Raw genomic sequence first — 21,039 nt, 5'->3', positions numbered from 1 at the left:
AAATGAACTTAGATAGAAAGAAGCAACAATTTTAAATTTCAGTATTTTTCACGAGTTTGGTCAACTAAGGATCAACTGAAAAGGAGGCTTTGTACGGATTACCATTACACATGGTGATGTAGTCAACTTTGTAATAGTCGGAATAATAAATATAATGAGCAACAATAAAGATGAAGTATACACAGCAATAAGAATAGAAGATGCAGCAGCATTGGTGCTAGAAATAGTTGTTGTTATGGTGCTTGAATGAATTACTTGTGGGAGCTACAACTTCTTATTACTGGCATATCTCCAATTCATAACAGTAATAGTAGTAAGGTGAAAGGAAGAGGACTTTTAGTAGAGTATTCTTTATTTAACGAGAGAAGCATTTCTTATCACTCAGGTGTGGCTTGATATACATCCCCATAGTATTAGTAATAGCAGTTGTATCATCTCTTTCTATGTCCACTCAGTTTTCGCTCTAACAAACACTGCCTTTGCCAAGCTTGAAGATAACATTCTGTATTCCCTGACGTCAAACCCAAACATGCTTACAGACGTGCTGAAGTACCACGTGATAGACAGTTTTCTTACTGGATTCCTTATTTTGGGAATCAAGAACGAAACATCTCATGCAGGGTCTGTTCGTTAAAGTGCAGAAAACCGCCAGTGGCGTATATATGTTTTCTTGAAAGTAATATGAATCCGAAGTTATCATTCTCTTATCGCGTGAAAAACTCGAATTAAACGATACGATAAAACCCGATAAACCTCAAACACAGCAAAATCATTGCTTATTCAAATTTGTAGAGGCTTTATCCTCTCGAAATCACTGTCCATGATTAGAACTTACGATTTTAATGGGTGTAACGGTGAGACTAGATCCAGAATTATTCCTACAACATACCATAACCGAGTTCAATACATTGAAATTAAATTGTGCATCTTTGCACACACACAAGTGTGTGTCTTGTTATATGTATTCAATGTTTGTAAAACAAAATTATGAAGATACATAAGGTTTTGGAAACAATACATAATTTTAATTTTGTCGGCAATTAACCAAACATTCAGGGAAACTCATGTAAAATGAAACTGCTATAGCCAATAGAATGAATGAATAATGAATGAATGAATGAATGTATGTATGTATGTATGTATGTATGTATGTATGTCTTCCTGCATGTCTACATAGGTTTGAGTCTCGGGCTCGGCTAACGCGGGTATGTGAGAAAGCTTGCCTGTAGCTTCTCGTGGGTCGGTGGTTCTTTTCCGGGTTTTCCCGGGTTCTTCCTCCACCATTAATACTGGCCGCCATGTATAGCCTATCCTGTGCTGAAAAATGGCGTTAAACCCCATTACAACAACAATAACTTCCTGTATGTCTTTGTAGCGGCTGCTACTGGTGGTGTGGCACTATGAGGTTGTCTTTTCTTGCAAGGTGTCCGCTTTATTTGGCTATCGTTATCTAGAGGGCGATCGCCCTCGGTATTGTTGCTACCCTGATCGAGTAAATATTAAAATAAAGTGTGAAATTATAGATGGAATAAATAGAGATCTGAGCAGATATACAGAACAGAATGACACGAGCCCCCGTACATGGAAAAACAAAAATGGTATCAATTACATAAACAACTGGAATAATACAGTACATTAGGAAGATATACGTCTTTTTGGAATAAATCTTTCACAGAATTTAAAATCACATATATATTTATCTAAATAGCCGGTCTGTCTTAAATGATACAATTAGTTTATCATATAATTGAGCAAACGATCGAAGTCATTGCCTTGTATAACTTCATTACCTGCTTATTCCAGTCCTCTCCAACTTCACTACGGTGGTTCCTCTAGGTCCTTTTCGCTTTTTCCCTTTTCCGATTTCCCTACTGTCTCGCCTCTTTTCGGCCATCAAACTTATTGTGGGTAAGTGTATACATAAGTACGTAGATACGTAGATACTTGGATAAGTAGGTACATGGATACGTAAGTGGATAATTCAGTGGATACGTCTGTGGAGCTATTTCCCCTTTCTAAATAAACAGAAGCAACCTAAATCTTCTGTCAGTTGTCCTGCTGGGAACAAATCATTACTCCCCTATCGTTATGTCAGATATCGTTCTATCGGAATTCTAACAGACCAAGCTAAACATGACTGACCATAAACAAACCTAGTTTCACAAGATTAATGTACTTCCTGATGGCCATTTCATCACTGATTCCCATTAATATTACACGAGACATAACAGTTCCGTTCTTGTCTCAATTACACAAATGAATTAATGTAATTAATTATATGCCTTAACTACTTTATTTCCAGCGAATACACACATTCAAGTCATTAGCATACATGAAATCATCTTTGATCGATGAATTCAAACGGGTTCTCGTAACTCATATCAACTAAAGTAATGCATGAAATTCTTAGATTCCTATAACAATCAAGACGACAAATTCAAACAATTTGTCAAACTTATATAAAGAAGATCATTGTATGACTTCAGAGAGATTAACTCAAACACAGTTACACTCATTTCAAAAGAAATGATCTGCGGATTTAAACAAATAAATTCATGCAAATATAAACAATTAAATTCAAGCAAATCATTATATTGGTATCAACGAACTACATGAAATTGACGCAAATACCTTGTTCCTTCAATCTTTGCTCGCTTCTACCACCAAAATCTTGTCCGTTGACTTCCAGACATCTGGTCCCTGTGAACAATGTTTTACGAGAGAATGTCTTCCAAAATCAATCTTGGAGTCCCTTATATTTTCACTCTTGCAGGAAAGATGAAGACTGACTAGACTTTATTATGAGGGCAATTTAACCCCAAGAATTTTCGTGTGAAAACCAAGCCTCTTTTTAGCGTAACCAATCAGGATCAAATATATTTACCGCCTTTTATAACTAGGCGCCGAAATTGCGGTCAGCATTACTTATAGAATTCCAAACAACAGATCTGAAAAATTTCAAATCTGACAGTTCCGATATAAAATCGAAGGTAACCTTCCCTTTTCTAGTCGTCTAACGGTTAAGTAAACAAAGGCTTAATTAAAAATCGCTTCATCTCCCGACACAGACATTATAAATCATTGCAGTATAGCGATTTAACAATACCAACAAGGGCAACAACATAAATGACAACAAGAGCAATGTAGAAAGTTGAATTAATGCAGGAGATGAATAATATTAACTTTTATTGTTTTGACATGTGCATGTTTCAAGTGGATATGACATGAAATGAGAACGACATCTATGATTTTGTGTTAGCAAACCTCATAATTTACACACAAAAAGGACTACAACAAACAATTTGATTTAATTTTGTTGCAGGTGGTGACTTACCCTCTTTGCTCCCAAAGACGAAGCTTTCCGCGTTCCCACACATATGTTTCAACTGAGTACGGCACAGGTTAAAAGGTAAGAAATTGTAGATTCTCGGACTTTCCTTCACATCTGGATGTCCATCCCAGAGTAACACCATTACAAAATCAATGTGCTCCATACTGTGTGGAGCCAATGAAAAGGTTATTCTCTCATAGCAACATCTCGGTAAATACTCTCATTTAAGTCTCATCGTCTCGAGATTGGCTGAAACTTGGTGAGATATTGCAGTGGGCTACGTATGAATCCGCTGCAAACCCAATTCCCGTAGTCAAAATTGTACAAAAACAATAAGTTCTGATCTTTCCAATTGTGTGTGTGTGTGTGTGTGTGTGTGTGTGTGTGTGTGATCATTTCAGTGATTTTGCTTTTCTAATGTGCGACTGTTCGCTAATTAAAGAATGAAAACTTACCACTACAACGTTTCTGGTTAATCAGAGTTATGGTCATTTACCAAGAAGTAAAAGAGAGGCAGCTAGCTAATGCATATTTCAACCTTTTTATCCTTTGTTACAACATCTCCAAATTAACTTGTATATGCCGATATCTACCACACAAAAGCATTTGGACTAACCACATTATGTAACACAATTTTTGTTCCCGGGTAATAAGTGTTAGTTCATAATTGTTTATGTCTAAAAGTATAGAAAATGCCTATTATTCCCCCACAAACTTTGATTTTGTGATCAGGACAGTGATATTTTGAAATTTACTTATTTCCAGTGAAACAACGGGCGAATTTGTCTCTTTGCGTTCACATAAGAAGAAAAAACAACATATGAATCAAAATTAATATGTATTTATACTAAAGTAATAGAAAAATGACCACAAAAGATTGAGAAGTGAGTCGTTTTCCCAGACTTACGATTATACTGTAAATCACTTTCACGAATTAGCCCCCCAAAAGTAGTCTCACATCATGTTCTCGTTATACTATCCTTTGTAGCGGCGTTCAAAGACCAGTATATCCTGGTGGAAGCGCTCGCCTTGCTCTTCCGAGCACACCCCCATGTTTCCCTTGAATTTATCTATATGAGCATCAAGGATATGGACTCTGAGGGACATCCTGCCTCACAGTGTTCCGAAGTCTCAACCAGTTCCACATAGTGTTCGGCCTTGTGATTGCCCAGTAATCCCCGAACCACTGCGACAAAGCTGTTCCAAGCCGCTTTCTAGTGAGCTTCTTGGTGAATTCATTGCACTCCAGTATCTTCTTTATCTGTGGCCCGACGAAGACACCGGTTTTGACCTTTTCCTCAGACAGCTTAGGGAAGAAGTTTTGAAGGTACTTGAAGGCTGCCGACTCCTTACAAATTATTTCATAAGGCCCATTTTGATGTGCAGTGACAGCATCAGCACCTTCTGGGGGTCCACCAATGGCTACCACTTCACGTTGTTCATCCCCACAGAGAACTCATATGTGGCCAGTCCCGCCTGCGTTAGTGCGCCTTGGTGTCCCCGCTGTTCCAAGGGCAAAGATAGCAGGGAAACTTGGTAAAATTGCCTTAGAGACCCATCAGGAATGCTACCATTTTGAAGTCTCCGATGACCTTCCAGCCATACTCATCATCTTTCAAGGCGTCCAGAAAGGTCTTGATGCTGTTTTAATCCTCTTTGAGGTGCACCGAGTGAACCAGGGGAAGCGACGGGTACTTGTTTCCATTATGGAGCAGCACGGCTTTGAGGCTCAATGAAAATGCGCGACTCATTATGGTTACATGCGATTCCGATTGCCTCGAAGAGACTGGTCACATTATGGCAGAATCAGAGCCCATATTGACGGGTGAAGAAGCTGGATAAAGCTTGGTGACGCTTCCTCTGATCTGCGACTTGCACACTTTCATCCAACAAGTTCCACTGCTTCAGCCGAGACGTCGAAAGCTCGGCATTGGACTTGGCGAGACCAAGATCTCTAATCAAGTCGTTGAGGTCATTTTGGTTCGGGTAGTATGGTTTACTCTTCTCAGCCCCTCCTCCGAAGTTGTCATCTGGATCTACCACGACTTCCTCGCTCTCTGACTTGCTGATTTCTTTCAAAGACGACTGCTCTCTCTCTCCTGAGGAATGGGTACGGGGACCTCAGGGCAGTGTGGCACAGGGGCGATGGATGAAGGAAGGTCCAGAGATACCTCATAGCCGGTGCATTCTTGCCAGTCCGACGTTTGGAAGGGTCCACTATACAGAAGTAACAGTTGCTTGAGTGGTCAATGGGTTCCCGCCAAATTCTTGGGATAGCTTACTTCATGGCTCTTTTCCCCTCTGTACCATCCTACAAAAATACACTATTTCACCCATGAATAATGTGTAAGAGATTCTCGCAACATTTTTCATATATGATATATTTTTTCAATAACATTGAAAATTGTAAAACATTTTAAAATTAAACAGTTTTACAATATTTCAGATTTTAACAAATTTTATAACATAAAAGTCTGAACAACAATTGTCCATCTTACCTTCCAGAATTGTTTTCGTAGGCCTCTCACATATTAGCAGATGCTTCGACAGAGTACGTTTTCGCTCTTGTCTTGATCAATTGGCCGCAGACTTAGCAAAATGCGTCTGCCGGATGCTTGCATCCTTTTCATGCCATCTCAGAAAATGCAGATATATATCCACTTAAGCAGGAGGAACTAAACTGAACTGGTGGCTTAAGGCTCTTGTATTTATACTAATATTTATATTACTGGAATGTTCTTGAAAGTCCAAGTTTACTCAGCACTGAATCTATCTGGAATGTTCTGGAAAATAGGTCAATTTCAAAATATCACTAGCACGGACGAACTCACTTTTAGATAAACTAATTGTCAAACATGCATATGTGAGTCTGTCAGAGAATTTCCGAATTGTTGCTAAATGTTCTTTCCAGGTGTAGTTGTAGATGATGGCATCATCGATGTAAGCATCACAAATGTCTAGACAAGAGGTAATCATATTCATGAGATGTTGAAATGTACTTGGCGACCCTTTCATCTAAAATGGCATTACTTTATAGTGGTAAAGTCCATCTGGAGTCACGAATGCCAAACTTTCCTTTGCTCTTTCCATTAGTGGAATTTGCCAAAATCCTTTCAGAAGGTCAAATTTGGTGACATACTTGGCATTCCCTATCTTATCAATCGAGTCCTGGTAATGGGAATGAATCTATTTTTGTCACACTATTCACATTCATATAATCAATACATATGCGGAAAGTTTTATCTGATTTTGGAACAAGCATGCATGGTGAAATCAAGTCACTTTTACTAGGCTCTATAAAATCATTCTCCAGCAAATATCGATTTTTTTCTTCAAGTATTCCTGTTTGAGAGGCTTCATCCTGTACGGATGTTGTTTGACAGGTTTAGAATTTACAATTTCAAAGTCATGGAAAATTGTGTTTGTCCTGGTAGTAATATCTGGAAATAAGTGCTCATATTCAAATAATAACTGTTTAAGTTCATTTCTTTCTTGCTCTTGCAAATGTGAAAGTTTATGGTCCAGATCTGTCATTATATCTGAATTCCGAAGATTTATCACTCCAATATCAGTAGAATCCGATGATATTCCTTCACATTAATTGCATGTTTAACCTGGTTATCCTTTTCAGTATACTGATACTCCTATAATTTATTTAGACCCAAGGAGCACTAATATTAAAATTTAACTCATTCATGTTCTTCTTAACATTGTATGGGCCGAAATATCTAATCTGAAGAAAATGTTGAAGAACGAGCAAGAGGGACAGAACTCCATTATTACCAAACTCAAAAGTTCTCTCCGCTATGGTTCTGTCAAAACATAATTTCACTTTTGACTTGAATTGCTGAATGTAAAATTCAAGCATTATAGACTGGAATGTTCCAGGCCTAAAATTTGACCCTTGACCCGATTGGACAGATTTGGGAAGGCCAAATTGAGTTTAAAAAAATGTTATCAAAGTTTTAATATTCCCCAACGGTATTGTCTCTGGAAACCTTGTTAACGCACACATAATGGTCAACATGTATTGGTTACCTGACTTGGTCTTAGATAAAGGACCAACATAATCTACCATAAGTCTACTAAATGGTTCGTCAAAGGCAGGAATAGGTTGTAGATGAGACTTAGGATTTTTCTGATTCGGCTTTCCTACCATTTGACAGGTATGACATGATCTACAGTATTTGCCAACATCACTTTTGATTTATGACTAATAGAAGTGATTCAAGATCGTGTGATAAGTCTTATTAATCCCTAAATGACCAGCCAAAGGAGTCTCATGGGCCAAATTCGGTATTTCCTGTCTGTAAGGTTTTGGAACTACAATTTGATAGTTCACTGAACACTCGTCACCAGCAGGTACCTCGGGAGGTCTCCACTTTCTCGTAAGAATTCCATTTTTAATTAAATAACAGACGGGAACTTCAGTAGCTTCAGTTTTACTAATGACCTTTTGAAACAAACAGGAGATCTCAGGATATTTTTCCTGTTCAGCGACAAGTGATTGTCGTTTTTCACCCTGATTAGAATAAAAAGAATGAGTAGTTGAAAGAGGATCACTGTGATCAATACCTTCTGATTGATCCAAACAAAGAGTGAAAGTGACCTCATCAAAAACCTAACAAATACATGTGTCAGCTAAAGGAATACTTTCTTCTCAGCATCATTCTCAAAAGCTTTCTTTGCCATAGCTCTGGTAACTGAACAAGCTGGTAAGAAATAAGGGAATTCTTTGTCAATTGGATCGCTTTTCTGACCCAAGCAAGGCTTGTCAATTACAAGTGGATTAACCATAACCTTGTCTTCATCTAGGTATTGCCTAGTAATAAATGAATACCCTCAACGGGTAAAACAGAGACTGTTCCAACCGTCACGGGTCCTGAGACTAAATCTGATGATAAATTTACACAATGGAGAGAAACATTAACAAAGCCGCACTCTACTACCTGAAAAAGAACACTCTCATTAGAAGAAGACTTCTTAGAAAAAGGCAAAGTACCTGACAGTAAAAGACTCTAAGAAGATCATGTGTCCCCTAAAATTTTAATAGGGTTTGGATTTGCTGAATCACCTCAGAGTGTTATAGAACCCTTTCATATGAATGGTTCATAATTCTCCATAATCAAATCAGACTGGGGTTTATTAGACCCAACAAATATATTGCTTTCAATACCTGACCGTGACCTTGACCCCTTAGAAATAAGAGCATCTGGAAAAGGTCTGTCTTGATTCTGATGCCTATTTTTCAGTCTTTAGCAACCAGAAATATCCTTTTTTCTTGCAATAGGTACACGTAGGAAGAGACAAGGATCTTGAGTCAAGCTTCTCTGAAGTTTGATTTTTAGACGTTGTACCAGTTTGAGTTTTAGAAGGGCTTGTATTAGACTGAAATACTTTTCTGCCGAAAGACTGTTGAGTACAAGTCTTATTTACAAAGGAACTTTATGAGTTAAAGAATAGTCGTTTTGAGACATTCATAATCTCGTTCAACGTTCTTGGCTAAGCACCATCTATCACATAACTGCTCTTTTACTCTAGCAAATTCGACATGAGTTTGTCCAGCTTCTTTTCTATAGTTTCTGAATTTTTGCCGATAAGATTCAGGGACTAACTCATAACCCCTTAGGATGCATTCTTTAACAACATCATAGTCACCACTTTGGTGAACTGACAGTGAATCGTAAATATCACTAGCTTTACCAATGAGTACACATTGTAATAACTGAGTCCAATGCTCCATTAGCCATTTCAAATTTTCAGTAACTTTTTCAAAACGAGTAAAATATTTGTCTACTTCTTTTTTTCTGAAAGGGGACACTAATCTAATATTCTTTGCAAGATCGAAACTTCAATTTGGATTTGAAGTATGAATGTGCTTTTCACTTACCAGTTCCATTTATTTCATTCTACATTAATATTCCCTCTCTTTCTTCTCTCTTGCACTTGCATTTGCATTTCTCTCTCTTTCTCTCTTTTTTCCTTTAGCAATTGTTCTTTTTGTAACTGCATTTGTCTTTCTTTCTCTTTTTCTTCCGTTTGTAAATGCATTTGTTTTTCTTTCTCTCTTTCCTGTCTCTCTCTATCCTCTTTCTCTTATTGTAACTGCATTTGTTTTTCGTGTAGCTGCATTTATATATCTTTTTTTTTCTTCCGCTTGTAATTGCACTTGCTCTTCTCTTTCTTCTTTCTGAAGCTCCAGACTCCTCAACTCCAATTCCATCTTGTATATTAATTCTAATTCCTTCACTTTTATGTCAGAGTCTGATGAAGATTTACTGATCTAAACCAAAGCATTCTTTTCTACCAAGTACTGAACCATTTCTTATTTCCTGTTTCGTTAAGGAAGCCTTTACCTCAGAAAGATCGTATTTTCTGGCAAGTTGAATAAATTCATCTTTTTTGAAAAGATCTAATTGTTCCTGTGTAGGATTTGAAAGAAATATTTCCACTGTTGTTGACATTTTAGAAAAAGCTTGCCGATTTCACTAAATATTTCAAAAACTATGAGAATTCAAATGTCAAAAAACAAAATTTTCTGAAATATTCTAGCCACAATTCAAAGTTATCCTTAGGGAGAGCTACCCAATTCTTATGTTACGTCTTCAGGCTCGAATAAACAGTATTACAAGAAATAGTGAAAACAACAATAATTTCCCTGGAAAAAATTCTGGAAAAATTAAAAATAGTAACTTACGGGTTTTAGGAATCAAATCCAAAATTAATCCAATAATAATCCACGAATAAAATTTTAGTAGTCCTGATAACAAAATGTTCATCTAATTTTAAGTTTGAAGAATCCAGTATGGAAGAAGATGACGTATGCTGTAATCTGTAGTGTTGAAGTCTACAGTTCCTTGTAGTAACAAGAAAGATCATTCCGGTTTTGGAAATCTGAATAAATTTTTATAAAAGTTGAACAAGTTCAACAATTTCATATGAGTGCACGTATTTTCCAGGAAAAAAAGAATTAATCCATTTAAATCTAAATAATTTGAAATAACTCCAAACGGCACAACAGTCACTTTCCAGTGTAATAGCCCAACTAATGAGAATATCTCTCCAAAACAAAGCTTATATCATATTCTAAAACACAAAAAGTGGGTCACGTGATCATGTTCCAGAACATCGTCGAAATTATTTACTTGTTGAAGATCACGTACACCCAGTGTGGCCCTGACGAAAACTAATCATTTTACTAAAAGAAAAAAAAAAAAAATAAATAACTTCATAAATCAGTAGTCCATCATGACCTCGACAACAACCAATCATTTTAAAATAAAAATAAAACGTATTTACGTGGCTGCTGCTAATTTTGAATCAAGGTCAGGATCTAGGTCAACACCTGGTGTTTACTTAAACGAACAGTCAAGATCAAAATATTTCTGGAAAAAGTATCATCTCTATTGAATAAATTTACATTACAATAGTATGTAATGATTTTTTTTTAAACTGACAAACAAACAATTAAATTGAAATAAATATATATTTGATCTGATATAATTAAATGAAATATACATGACAATGTAATGCCGAAATTTGCAATCTTTTCCTAATCACAGAGCATATATTATTTTATTTTAATTGTAAACTGAATATTTTGATATGCATATTCTGTCTGGAAATGTGGTTTCCGAACATCGTCATTGATTGTATATTTCTATCCTGTATCGTACTAATGGGGGTGGGGGTGCGTGCGCGGGGGGGGGGGGAGGGGGTCCCGGACGCCAGAGGTCATGTATAGGACGCAAAAACAGCTGATACAATTAAATTACTGGAAATTCGTTGACGGCAACATTTACCTTTTCTACGCCACTGTTTCTGCCTGCATATTCTGTCTGGAGGTGTGGTTTTCGCATACCGTCATTGTTCTTGCATAGTTCTCTATCAGACCAAGGGATTAGCGGAGATCGCGATCTGCAACCACATTATGCGACAGCAGTTCTTGAACTGCAGTTTGGTGAGCTCTATCTACAGTTAAAGATGTCTTCTGTGTAAAGTTCCTATTAGGGGCTCAGACTTTAGCTGCAAAATGTACTCTATTAACACTACCTGTATAGTTTTTAAATGTCACTACAAACTAATACTTTCAAATTGTATTTCCAAGGTAGAAAATGATAACAATGGGCTAATATAACTCCACCTACTCATAGCATATCATTTAGGCGAATTAGAGTTTTTTCCCCTCTGGTAACAAATAAAAATGAAATGATATAAATTTTTAGCACATTGTAAAATTTATTGAAAATTGGGCGAGAATGTCGCAGTTATGATTGATTGAATTTGTATCTGACTCATTAACATTTAGATGTCGGATGATCAAGTCCATATAGTCCGACAAGAAGTATAGTCCGTTCTTCTGAGCAAACGAGTTTTGTTTCAGTCACATCAGGGGTAGATACTTCGCGAACATGTGAGCCATAATTTCGAACGCAATATTTCGTTAACAGGTTTTCAGGTATGGAAGATTCAAAAGTAAATTTAAACAGAAACAGTCGTACCTGACTCTAGACCATAAATGACAATTAGTCACATGCTAAAACTGCCAGGCAGGATCGGCAAGAGCTGCTAATTTTTTCCTTTGATATTATTTAGTTGTTCTGGTAGATTCTATTTGGTAAATAATAATAATAATAATAATAATAATAATAATAATAATAATAATAATAATAATTATTATTATTATTATTATTATTATTATTATTATTATTATTACCATGATGATGATAAATTAGTGTGTGTGTGTGTGTGTGTGTGTGTGTGTGTGTGATTTGGATTTTTAACGTAGCTTTCAGTCATATCGCTACGATGTCTGCAGTGGGACAGTTCATAGTGATGTCTAGCACTGGGACATCTTGCCGCAGATTTGTAGCATGATGTCCCACCCAGTCACATTATCCTGACATCAGGCCGACCAGTCCTAACACTAACCTCTTAATGCTGAGCGCCAAGCGAGGCAGCTGTTAGTACCATTTTTGTAAGTCTTGGTATGACTCAGCCGGGGATCGAACCCACGACCTCCCGCATCCGAGGTGGACGCTCTAACCACCAGGCCACCGGAGCGGTCGATAAATGAGTAAGAAGAAAAATGCAGGAAGCACCTATAATAGTTTGTTAAATAAAGGTTTAGAGATTCATTAGGATGCCACAAATTTTTTTTTCAGAGTGAGACTATAATGTTATTGTTTTGTATATTTAATCTGTTCTCCATAACTATAGGTTATGTATAATTGTATTTTGGTTTTGACCTTGTCTAAAATCAGGTTCACTGTGTAACTGACTAGATTCGTTGACGTTGTTTTATTTTGTAAACAAATAATGAATAGTTAACATTTCTCCAGAAGTGTGAATTAAAAATAGTAGGATTATTATCAATAACGGTTAACATGTGTATTTGGGTCTGGGTTTCGAATACTGGAATTCCCCCATGAAGAACATGTTATGCCTGATATTTCCCCTGCTCTTTATTATAATTTTAGTAACAGATTTTATCTGTTTACAACTTAGAATTTTCTAGAAATGAACTGTTGACCTACATTCTTGCTAAGTTTGGTGTCTTAGTTTTTTTATATAAAAATAATCTTGTTTACTTGAAAAATTATTAATTCTAGCGAAAACATCAGAAGCAGAATTATTGAGATTGTTGTGTTCAGTTTTTGATTTGGGTGGAATTATTTATTCAAATGAATATTCTCCTGAATTACAAAGTGCTCAATAATATTTTTGTGTAGGGACTTATAAATATTGTGAATTAAGACAAGAACATCTTGGATTGTGTTATTGGGAGTCATCAAAATTCTGTTGGCACATCTTCACGTAGCAGGTAACAGCAGGCAAATCGACACATTTAGTGTTGGTTCTTTTTGTTTTGAACACTACTGAATTTAATTATAACTCAGTACATCATCGCTGCTCTAACGCTAGATGGAAGAATTATTGAAAATGACGCTTGCGTTGATGTGCATTAAGATTTTATTTCTTTCTCTGATTCATTTTCAGAGACATTATTTTTGGAAAATTTGCTCAAAGAGAGTACTTTAGGAATTGAATTTGTTATTACTTCTTTGCGGTTCATTTTTGGGGAAAATTCTTTAAAAGAAAATTTGCAGGATGAGGATATCTTGAGTATTTATCTCATCACTTCGCCTACCTCATGACTTGCTATCTAAGCTAGATATTATTATTTCTTTTCTGCTGACATATTCTTTTCCTCCAAATCACAACTAACCGCATACAACCCACACTCCACCCATCCTCCCCAAACCCCATCCAACCAACCCCACCCTCGAAAGGTATATGCTGTTGGGAATAGTTATGGTCATCTGTGCCCAGTTTCCACGTTTCTTTCCTGTCTGCGGTCCAGGTCGTTCCGACTCCCATTCTTGCATATTGTAACACATCAAAATCACTTTTTAGTTGCATGTACTGTTGGCTAGCTTGCCGGGCTCTCGTGCACGTCTAAGGGACAAAAAGGTGAAATGGCTCGAGTACTTTTCACGTTACTAATGGCCAGTCACTAATTACCCTGGCGGGAATGCCTCTCTACGCGATAAAAGATGCATCCGGTAAAGTTCTTCTCCCGAAGTCGAGTGACGTTTCATTCAAATCGATTAAGATCATCGTCATGGAGACCTAATTTTCTTATTCAGCATATTACATAAGAATCGTCTGATGTGCCACTCCATAGCATGTAGTCCACACAAAGTATTTTGATTCTGACAACAATCGATGGCCTTTGTCAGTTTGCTTGAAGTATTTTGACCAGAACCGAACTAAGTTATAGTTAGGGATCTCCTCCAATAGGAGAAAAAGTTTAGACGAACATTGTTGAGCTGGCTTCAGGAAATAGAAGGCTGAATGTATGGCATTTGTCAGAAGCACGTTTAGAGATTGCCTCTTACGTCCTAGAATGGACCGTAGGATCTCCTTCTTCAACATTTTGATTTGGATCAGTGCTGGATATTTGTACTTAGGGATCTATTAGAAATCCTAGAAGAAGCATTTCTGAAATGGATCGGATAAAAAGGAATGCCTCTATTTGACATCAATGTTATGTAAAATGTAGTTAAAATAAAAGATATAGACAAAAATATAAATAAAATCTGTACACCACAGGATTAAATCAACTTATGCAAAAATGAATTGCCTCAAAATGTCAACGAGCTTTTTTTTGTTTTTGTTTTTGTTTTTGTTTTCGTTGTTGTTGTTATTGTTGTTGTTTCGTTGCTATTTTCTCTTCTTCGTCTTCTGGTTGTTGGTATAAATGCATTACCTTATGGATACGTACAGCGCTCTGTAGTCAAAGAAGGACAATCTAAACATATTAAAACATTGTTTTTATGGTGTCATACCTTATCGTCGGTCTCTTTTTGTACTTAATCTGTGATACAATTATTTCCAATACTAATAGTTTGCATTGCGTGTTTATGTTATTCGTGTAAAAGACAATTCAAACTTAAATTTTGTATTCAATCTTTTATACAGATTTGTGCTTTCATATGATCACATAAACACATATTTCCAAATGTCTAGCACTGTAAGCTAGTGTGGTCAAGTTAATTGCTTCCTGTTGCATCGTCAAAACCGCCACAGTCATAAATTAGAAAACGACTATTTGTTTCTTGAGAAACATCAAGCAGTAACTCTAACCATTTGCCAAATTTATCTGTAGCATCTGTTATATCACATTTTCATTTCTGAGGAACAACTTTTCATTGGAGGCTTGCTGGATAGAAAAGATTGACAGATAATAACGAGGCAGACATAAAAGGATTCTGTTCAGTCTCTTGCAGATTTCATTAAACCACGTTCTTTCCACAATTAATCCTTCCACAAATTATTATGCTATATCAGTTAATCTATTGTAAATTCCATCTCTTTACGACTGAAAATCTTTTAAACCATTATAATCTAACGTTCTGACTAGTTAGGTCACAAATATATTCATCATAGGAACTGCCTTTTCCATACAATCAACATGAATGTTTAAAATTAAGCATAACAATATACTGTTAACATGGATAGAAGTATGGTATATTATTCCAGTCACTTAGTAGACTCATTCATGATGACTGTAAAACGGATTGATTTTCCTATAAAAGGATCGCACATATTTATGATACGGCTGCGAAAGGGGTTTTCAGTCAGTGTCAATTGTGATACGGTTATTAAAGGTGGGGTTTCCATCAATGTCAATTGTGATACGGTTATTAAAGGTGGGGTTTCCGTCAATGTCAATTGCATACTCTGTTGATGTAGTTGCACATTGTTCAGGTTTCGCAGTTGGTCTTTCTATCTAAGTTGTTTATAAGATAGGTAATAATATATATTTCTGTCATTTATTATTTTTTTATTATTTATCTTACTAGAGAAACATGTTACATGTATACCTTAAATATATTAGCGTTATTGTTTTACTTTTCTATGTTGATATTCAATCTGTTTATTGTAACCTTTGTATAACGACCCTTAATATTGTGCTAAAAGATGTCTCAAGGAAACATCTTTTTTCTTACAGGCAAGATTCTAACAATAATTTTGAGTGTTAATTATTTGATCAAGGTAGATTTTAAACTTATTGCTTTCTAAAATCCACAAACTGTATCAGATTCAATTGTGAGATATCTGGCTGTTATGTGGCAATCAAGTTAAAATATATAGCTATCAACTGTTGAGTTTTATTTCAAACATTTAACATCAATGTTGTCTTCGTTATTTCTCAAAGTTGCAAAAATCATCAGATGCAAACCGTCATTGCTTTATTTATTTATTTATTTATGTGGTAAAATAGTTCACTTCATAGGAAATATTATAATACACGCAAAAAATCGTTTCATTCTCTTCAGTGAAATGTACATTGAACGATGGCAACGGAATTGCTGAGATAAATTTTTATTTTTCAAAGAGCTAGTCACCACCGTGATTTAGGCCCTTCTTCAAGAGATCGAATTCAATGTACTTTCATATTTACATTGGAAAATTTAAACTGACAAAATGTATAGATTTTTCGGGTTATTTTGCATCCTTTGTTGTTATTGTCTCCAAAATGGAGTTGATCTCCAAACGTTTCATGTATATACGCATCTCGTTTAATTTCTTCTCCTCCGTTGAAAATTGTTTTTTTTTCTTTTCTTTCTCAGTTGCTCTGTCTTCCTAATTGTTCATTTTCTCTGTGACTGCATTTGTATCACTTTGTGCTTACTGTACTCGATAACTTTTAAATTGTACGCATTATCGTTGATTTTTATGGCACTTATTGCTTTAGTTATCATGTCGTTGATACTGTAGGACATTTTTATTTTCATGCTGTGCTTTGGTTAACTGTTCTTTAATTTCGATGTATTTTACAACTTATGTTGAAGACTGTTAGGTAAATTAAATTTACTTTTGGACCAAATGAACAAGGTACCTAAAACAGCTACGTCGTTATCTATGAAATATTACACCCTGCTTTTATTGTCACTTTATTAGTTTGTAACAATCCTTTCATAATGTTTTTTTTTTAAAATATAAACTCTTCTGTTTTAAATATTCAAGTGTGGATTTTTAAACATTCTTTTCAACGTTTCTCAAGTTATTTGACATGTTCAATTTTATGAGAAATCTTCTGGTTTATTTTAAAGATGCTTTCACTCGTGAAAGCTTACCCACTCTCCTCGGCCATACATCGTCTTTACCATAATATGTCGGTCTTGTTTTCATTTCCATCTTTTACTTGTTCACAATCTATATATTTGCAAGAAATCCGCAACGCTAAGACAATGCAAATCTAAATCGGAACACGGTTTATTTGTAAATCATGTATCAATATTACCGTAAGTAGTTTTGAAATTGAATTGTTTGAATAAAGTAATGGACTTTAATGTGGGGAAGAAGATATGAAATTAAAATTACCAAAACAAAACACATAATGAAAATAAATGTAAACCCTATAAAAGTGAACATAATAAAAACTTGTATAAAGACAAACAGAGCGATATAACTAGTACATGAAACAAAGATATCACAATGATGACAATTCCAAGTTAATCCTCCTAAATATATTTATAACTGGACACCAGAAAATATTAATTTCTTAGTGTTTTAACGTTTACTGTGCATAGCAAAATTTTACAATCCCTGAAGAAGGCAGCATAAAATAACTTTCATATTCGACATTCCACTGCATGTACATTTTTTATTTTTCTGATCCTGAGCACCAAAAAAACATGATAACACTGGCTAACGAAAACAGTTTTAAAGAAAAGAAAATACCGGTGAGTTCATTCTTTCCAATTCGTTTTAAGTTACATTTTACCCGTTATCTCTATGTGTGTTTCGTTGTAATACATATTCAGAATTCCTGTTTTTGTTCTTTGGTTTCTTTGGATTACACGTCGTCGTCGCGATAGTCAATGGGCACTTTCATGTTATCATCACAACACCATCCTGCTTATTTTCCAGAAGATTCAGTCTTTATCGTTGCGTGAGTGCGGGTCATTTGGATTTTTAACGTAGCTTTAAAAGATTTTCAGTCACATCGCTACGATGTTTGCAGTGTGGCAGTTTTTAGTGATATCCAGCACTGGGGCATCATACCGCATATATGGAGCATGGTGTCCCACCCAGTCACATTATCCTGACACCAGGCCATCCAGTCCTAAAACTAACTTCTTAATGCTGAGCGCCTAGCGGGGCAGTTGTTAGCACAATTTAATAAGTCTGTGATATGACTCGGCCGGGGTTTGAACCCGCGACCTCCCGCACCCGAGTCGTACGTTCTAACCACTAGGCAAACGGAGCGGTCCCTTTGTCTCTCGATAAATGACAGAAAGTGGTGTCAACTTAGACAGGAAAGAATTTGAAAATCTCTTCCATGAACATGATAGTACTCACAGAAACACAAGAACAAATATAAGCTGGGGATACTGCAACGCATTTAATTAGAAAATTAAAAGATGCATTGCTCATTTCAAAAGAGTAAACATAATTCAGAGGTTTGTCAATGCGACAAAATAGAACCTAATACCTGCTGAATCATTTGCAAATACGGCAACATAATCTAATTCATGTAATGCTTAATTGTACGTAAAGCAGATTTAAGAGTCTGGAACGACCAAGAATAAAAACAGCTAAATTAAAGGGAAAAAAAGCAGTGCTGACAGAAGCAAGCACAATTGTTTGAAGAGATATCATTGTAGGAGAAGAAAACGTTGGAGAAAATACTTTTAACAACCCATTAAAAAATTAGAGAAAAAATGACATTAAGTGAAAGACTGCAACGGCTGTTTAAAGCCAAAGATATTACATTAACGGCTATAAACACCGTAATTGGTATAATAATATCAACTATGTATTATCTGGTCATAACATAAGTAATAGAAAAGAGCGAGAACCAAGAAGTTTAGAAAAATTCAACAAATAATTTATTTCTCTAGAATAGAAAGTGAAAATGTAAAATAAAATGTAAGGTATTGTGAAATAATCCAAAATAACACTAGAATTTCGTCCTAATGATCAAAGTTCTGAACAAACTTTAGTGGTATTCTAAAACAAAATCAAACGCTGGACGTGTTGATGTACCTGAGGTGGTCTATGTCTCAGTGATGTGTCAACAGCCTTTTGTTGAATCAGAATAACACAGTCCAGAATATATTTGTTTCTGAAATTTCGCTGTAAATCCAAGTCTCTGTTTCTAAGTAGTTATGTTTGAACCCTTTGTATTTCCTGAGAAAAAAAAATTTAATTAAATAATTTGAATAAATACATTCCAGCCCAAATCAATTTCTGTACAAAACAATGCTACAATTGATTCTGCTAAGATCTTTTTTCTCGGACTTCTGTCTTGAGACTGTCTCGTCTCTCACCCAGAAAGCTGATCCTTAATGCTTTTTCAGAACTTGTGCGTCCTAGCACCAAACCCTGCCTGTTCCTACAAGACAGCTACCTGGTCCCTTTCTTGTTTAACGAGGAAAGCACTATTCTCTTTAAGCTTTTCCCGGGGTCAAACTTCTCTCAGGAATTGAAAGGACTAAAGAATTTCCACTAAGGTCGTCACTTTAAATTCACATTATTTCTAAAGTGTACGCTTAATTTATTCACTTATTCTGACAAATCGTAGGCAGTGGTTCCTAAATTTTCCCCAAGACAACCATTTCTTTCGTCAGATTTTCAGACAGCATAGAATCTGTGAAGTACGGCATATCAATTTCCCTTTGAAAATGATAACCTGACATGGGTTCCTTTCAAGCTGGTATGGTTGGTAGCTCAAATGTTTACTTTATCGGGACAGAGTAGCAATGCCCCTGGTAAAATCTCACTCAGTCATAAAATTTAGCCTTTTAAGTGTTAACACTGACACGAGGGTGGGGAAGAAGAAAGGTCGAAGTGACCCTTCACAAAGACTTTTCTGGCTTAAATGCGTTGAAACTGTAATTCTCAATGCATTCAACTTTAAAGTTCAATACAAATCTAAATTCGACACTTTACACGTAGTCTAGCTATACAAATACAGTGTCCTTGACAGCTTAAGGTAATGATCCTCAATTAGAGAGAAAACGTTATTTACAAAATTGTCACTGATTTTTGACAATACAATGTCACGTTACCCAGAGCGCATAATCAAATATATAAAAATGAATACCAAACAAACAATGCAAATATATATATATATATATATATATATATATATATATATATATATATATATATATATATATATATATATATAATCATACATATAAATGATTTCAAATTTTCTTATGTTCTAATAGCTTAATCTTAAATACCTACTTCATAGTCTGAGTCACTGTGTGTTGTTTTAAATCAAATTTTTTTTTTTTGCTAAATAGTTCTTGACTGGCTTTGAAAAGTTTTCGATGTCCTCAAGTTGTACAGTAAATTTAACCAAATACAAGTTTGTGCATTTACCCACATCATACCACTTCGGTAGCCTAATGGGTATAGCCTCCGCCTCGGAGGTGGGAGGTCGCGAGTTCAAACCACGGCCGAGTCATACCAAAGACTTATAGAAATGGTACTAACAGCTCCCTTGGTAGGCACTCAGCATCAAGAGGTTAGTCTTAGGTCTTGTCGGCCTGGTGTCAAGATAATGTGACTGGGTGGGACATGATTCTTTTTGTCTGTGGCATGATGTCCCAGTTCTAGACATCACTATAAACTGTCACACTGCAGACATCGTAGAGATATGACTGAAGCATTGTTAATGCTCAGATAAAAAGCCAAATCACACACACACACACACACACACACACACACACACACACATTTACTCAAATCAATTTTGTAATTTATTCATTTTTATTGCTGAATGATTTTAGTCATGTTTCTACCAGACTGATGCTTCTTATTTCTGTGTTATCATCAATGAAAACCTGCATAGTTTCTTAAATATTGAAATATATCTTTTCTTTTCGTTTGAAATTAACAAATTCCATCTTTAACCTCTTGAATGTTATTCTTCGACACAATTAACTCTGACCCCACTTTTATCTGGTCAAAATGCATTAACAGATAGGCATTATTGGTAGACACCGACATTATTACTTTCATGTTAGACTCATTATATATATGAATATCTACCAGCTTTCTGAAAACTGTCGACTTTAATGCAAGGTTGCTTTGTCTTGTTTTATTTTGTTGGGGGTTTGGGTTGGGTTGGGAATTGGGTGTAACATCAAATTTGGTTATCGCTACGCTGGTTCTCTTCA

This window comes from Sinohyriopsis cumingii, chromosome 6 (genome assembly GCF_028554795.1).
Source record: "Sinohyriopsis cumingii isolate HCF-2022 chromosome 6, ASM2855479v2, whole genome shotgun sequence".
NCBI classification, from domain to species: domain Eukaryota; kingdom Metazoa; phylum Mollusca; class Bivalvia; order Unionida; family Unionidae; genus Sinohyriopsis; species Sinohyriopsis cumingii.
Note: the sequence above shows the minus strand (reverse complement) of the source record.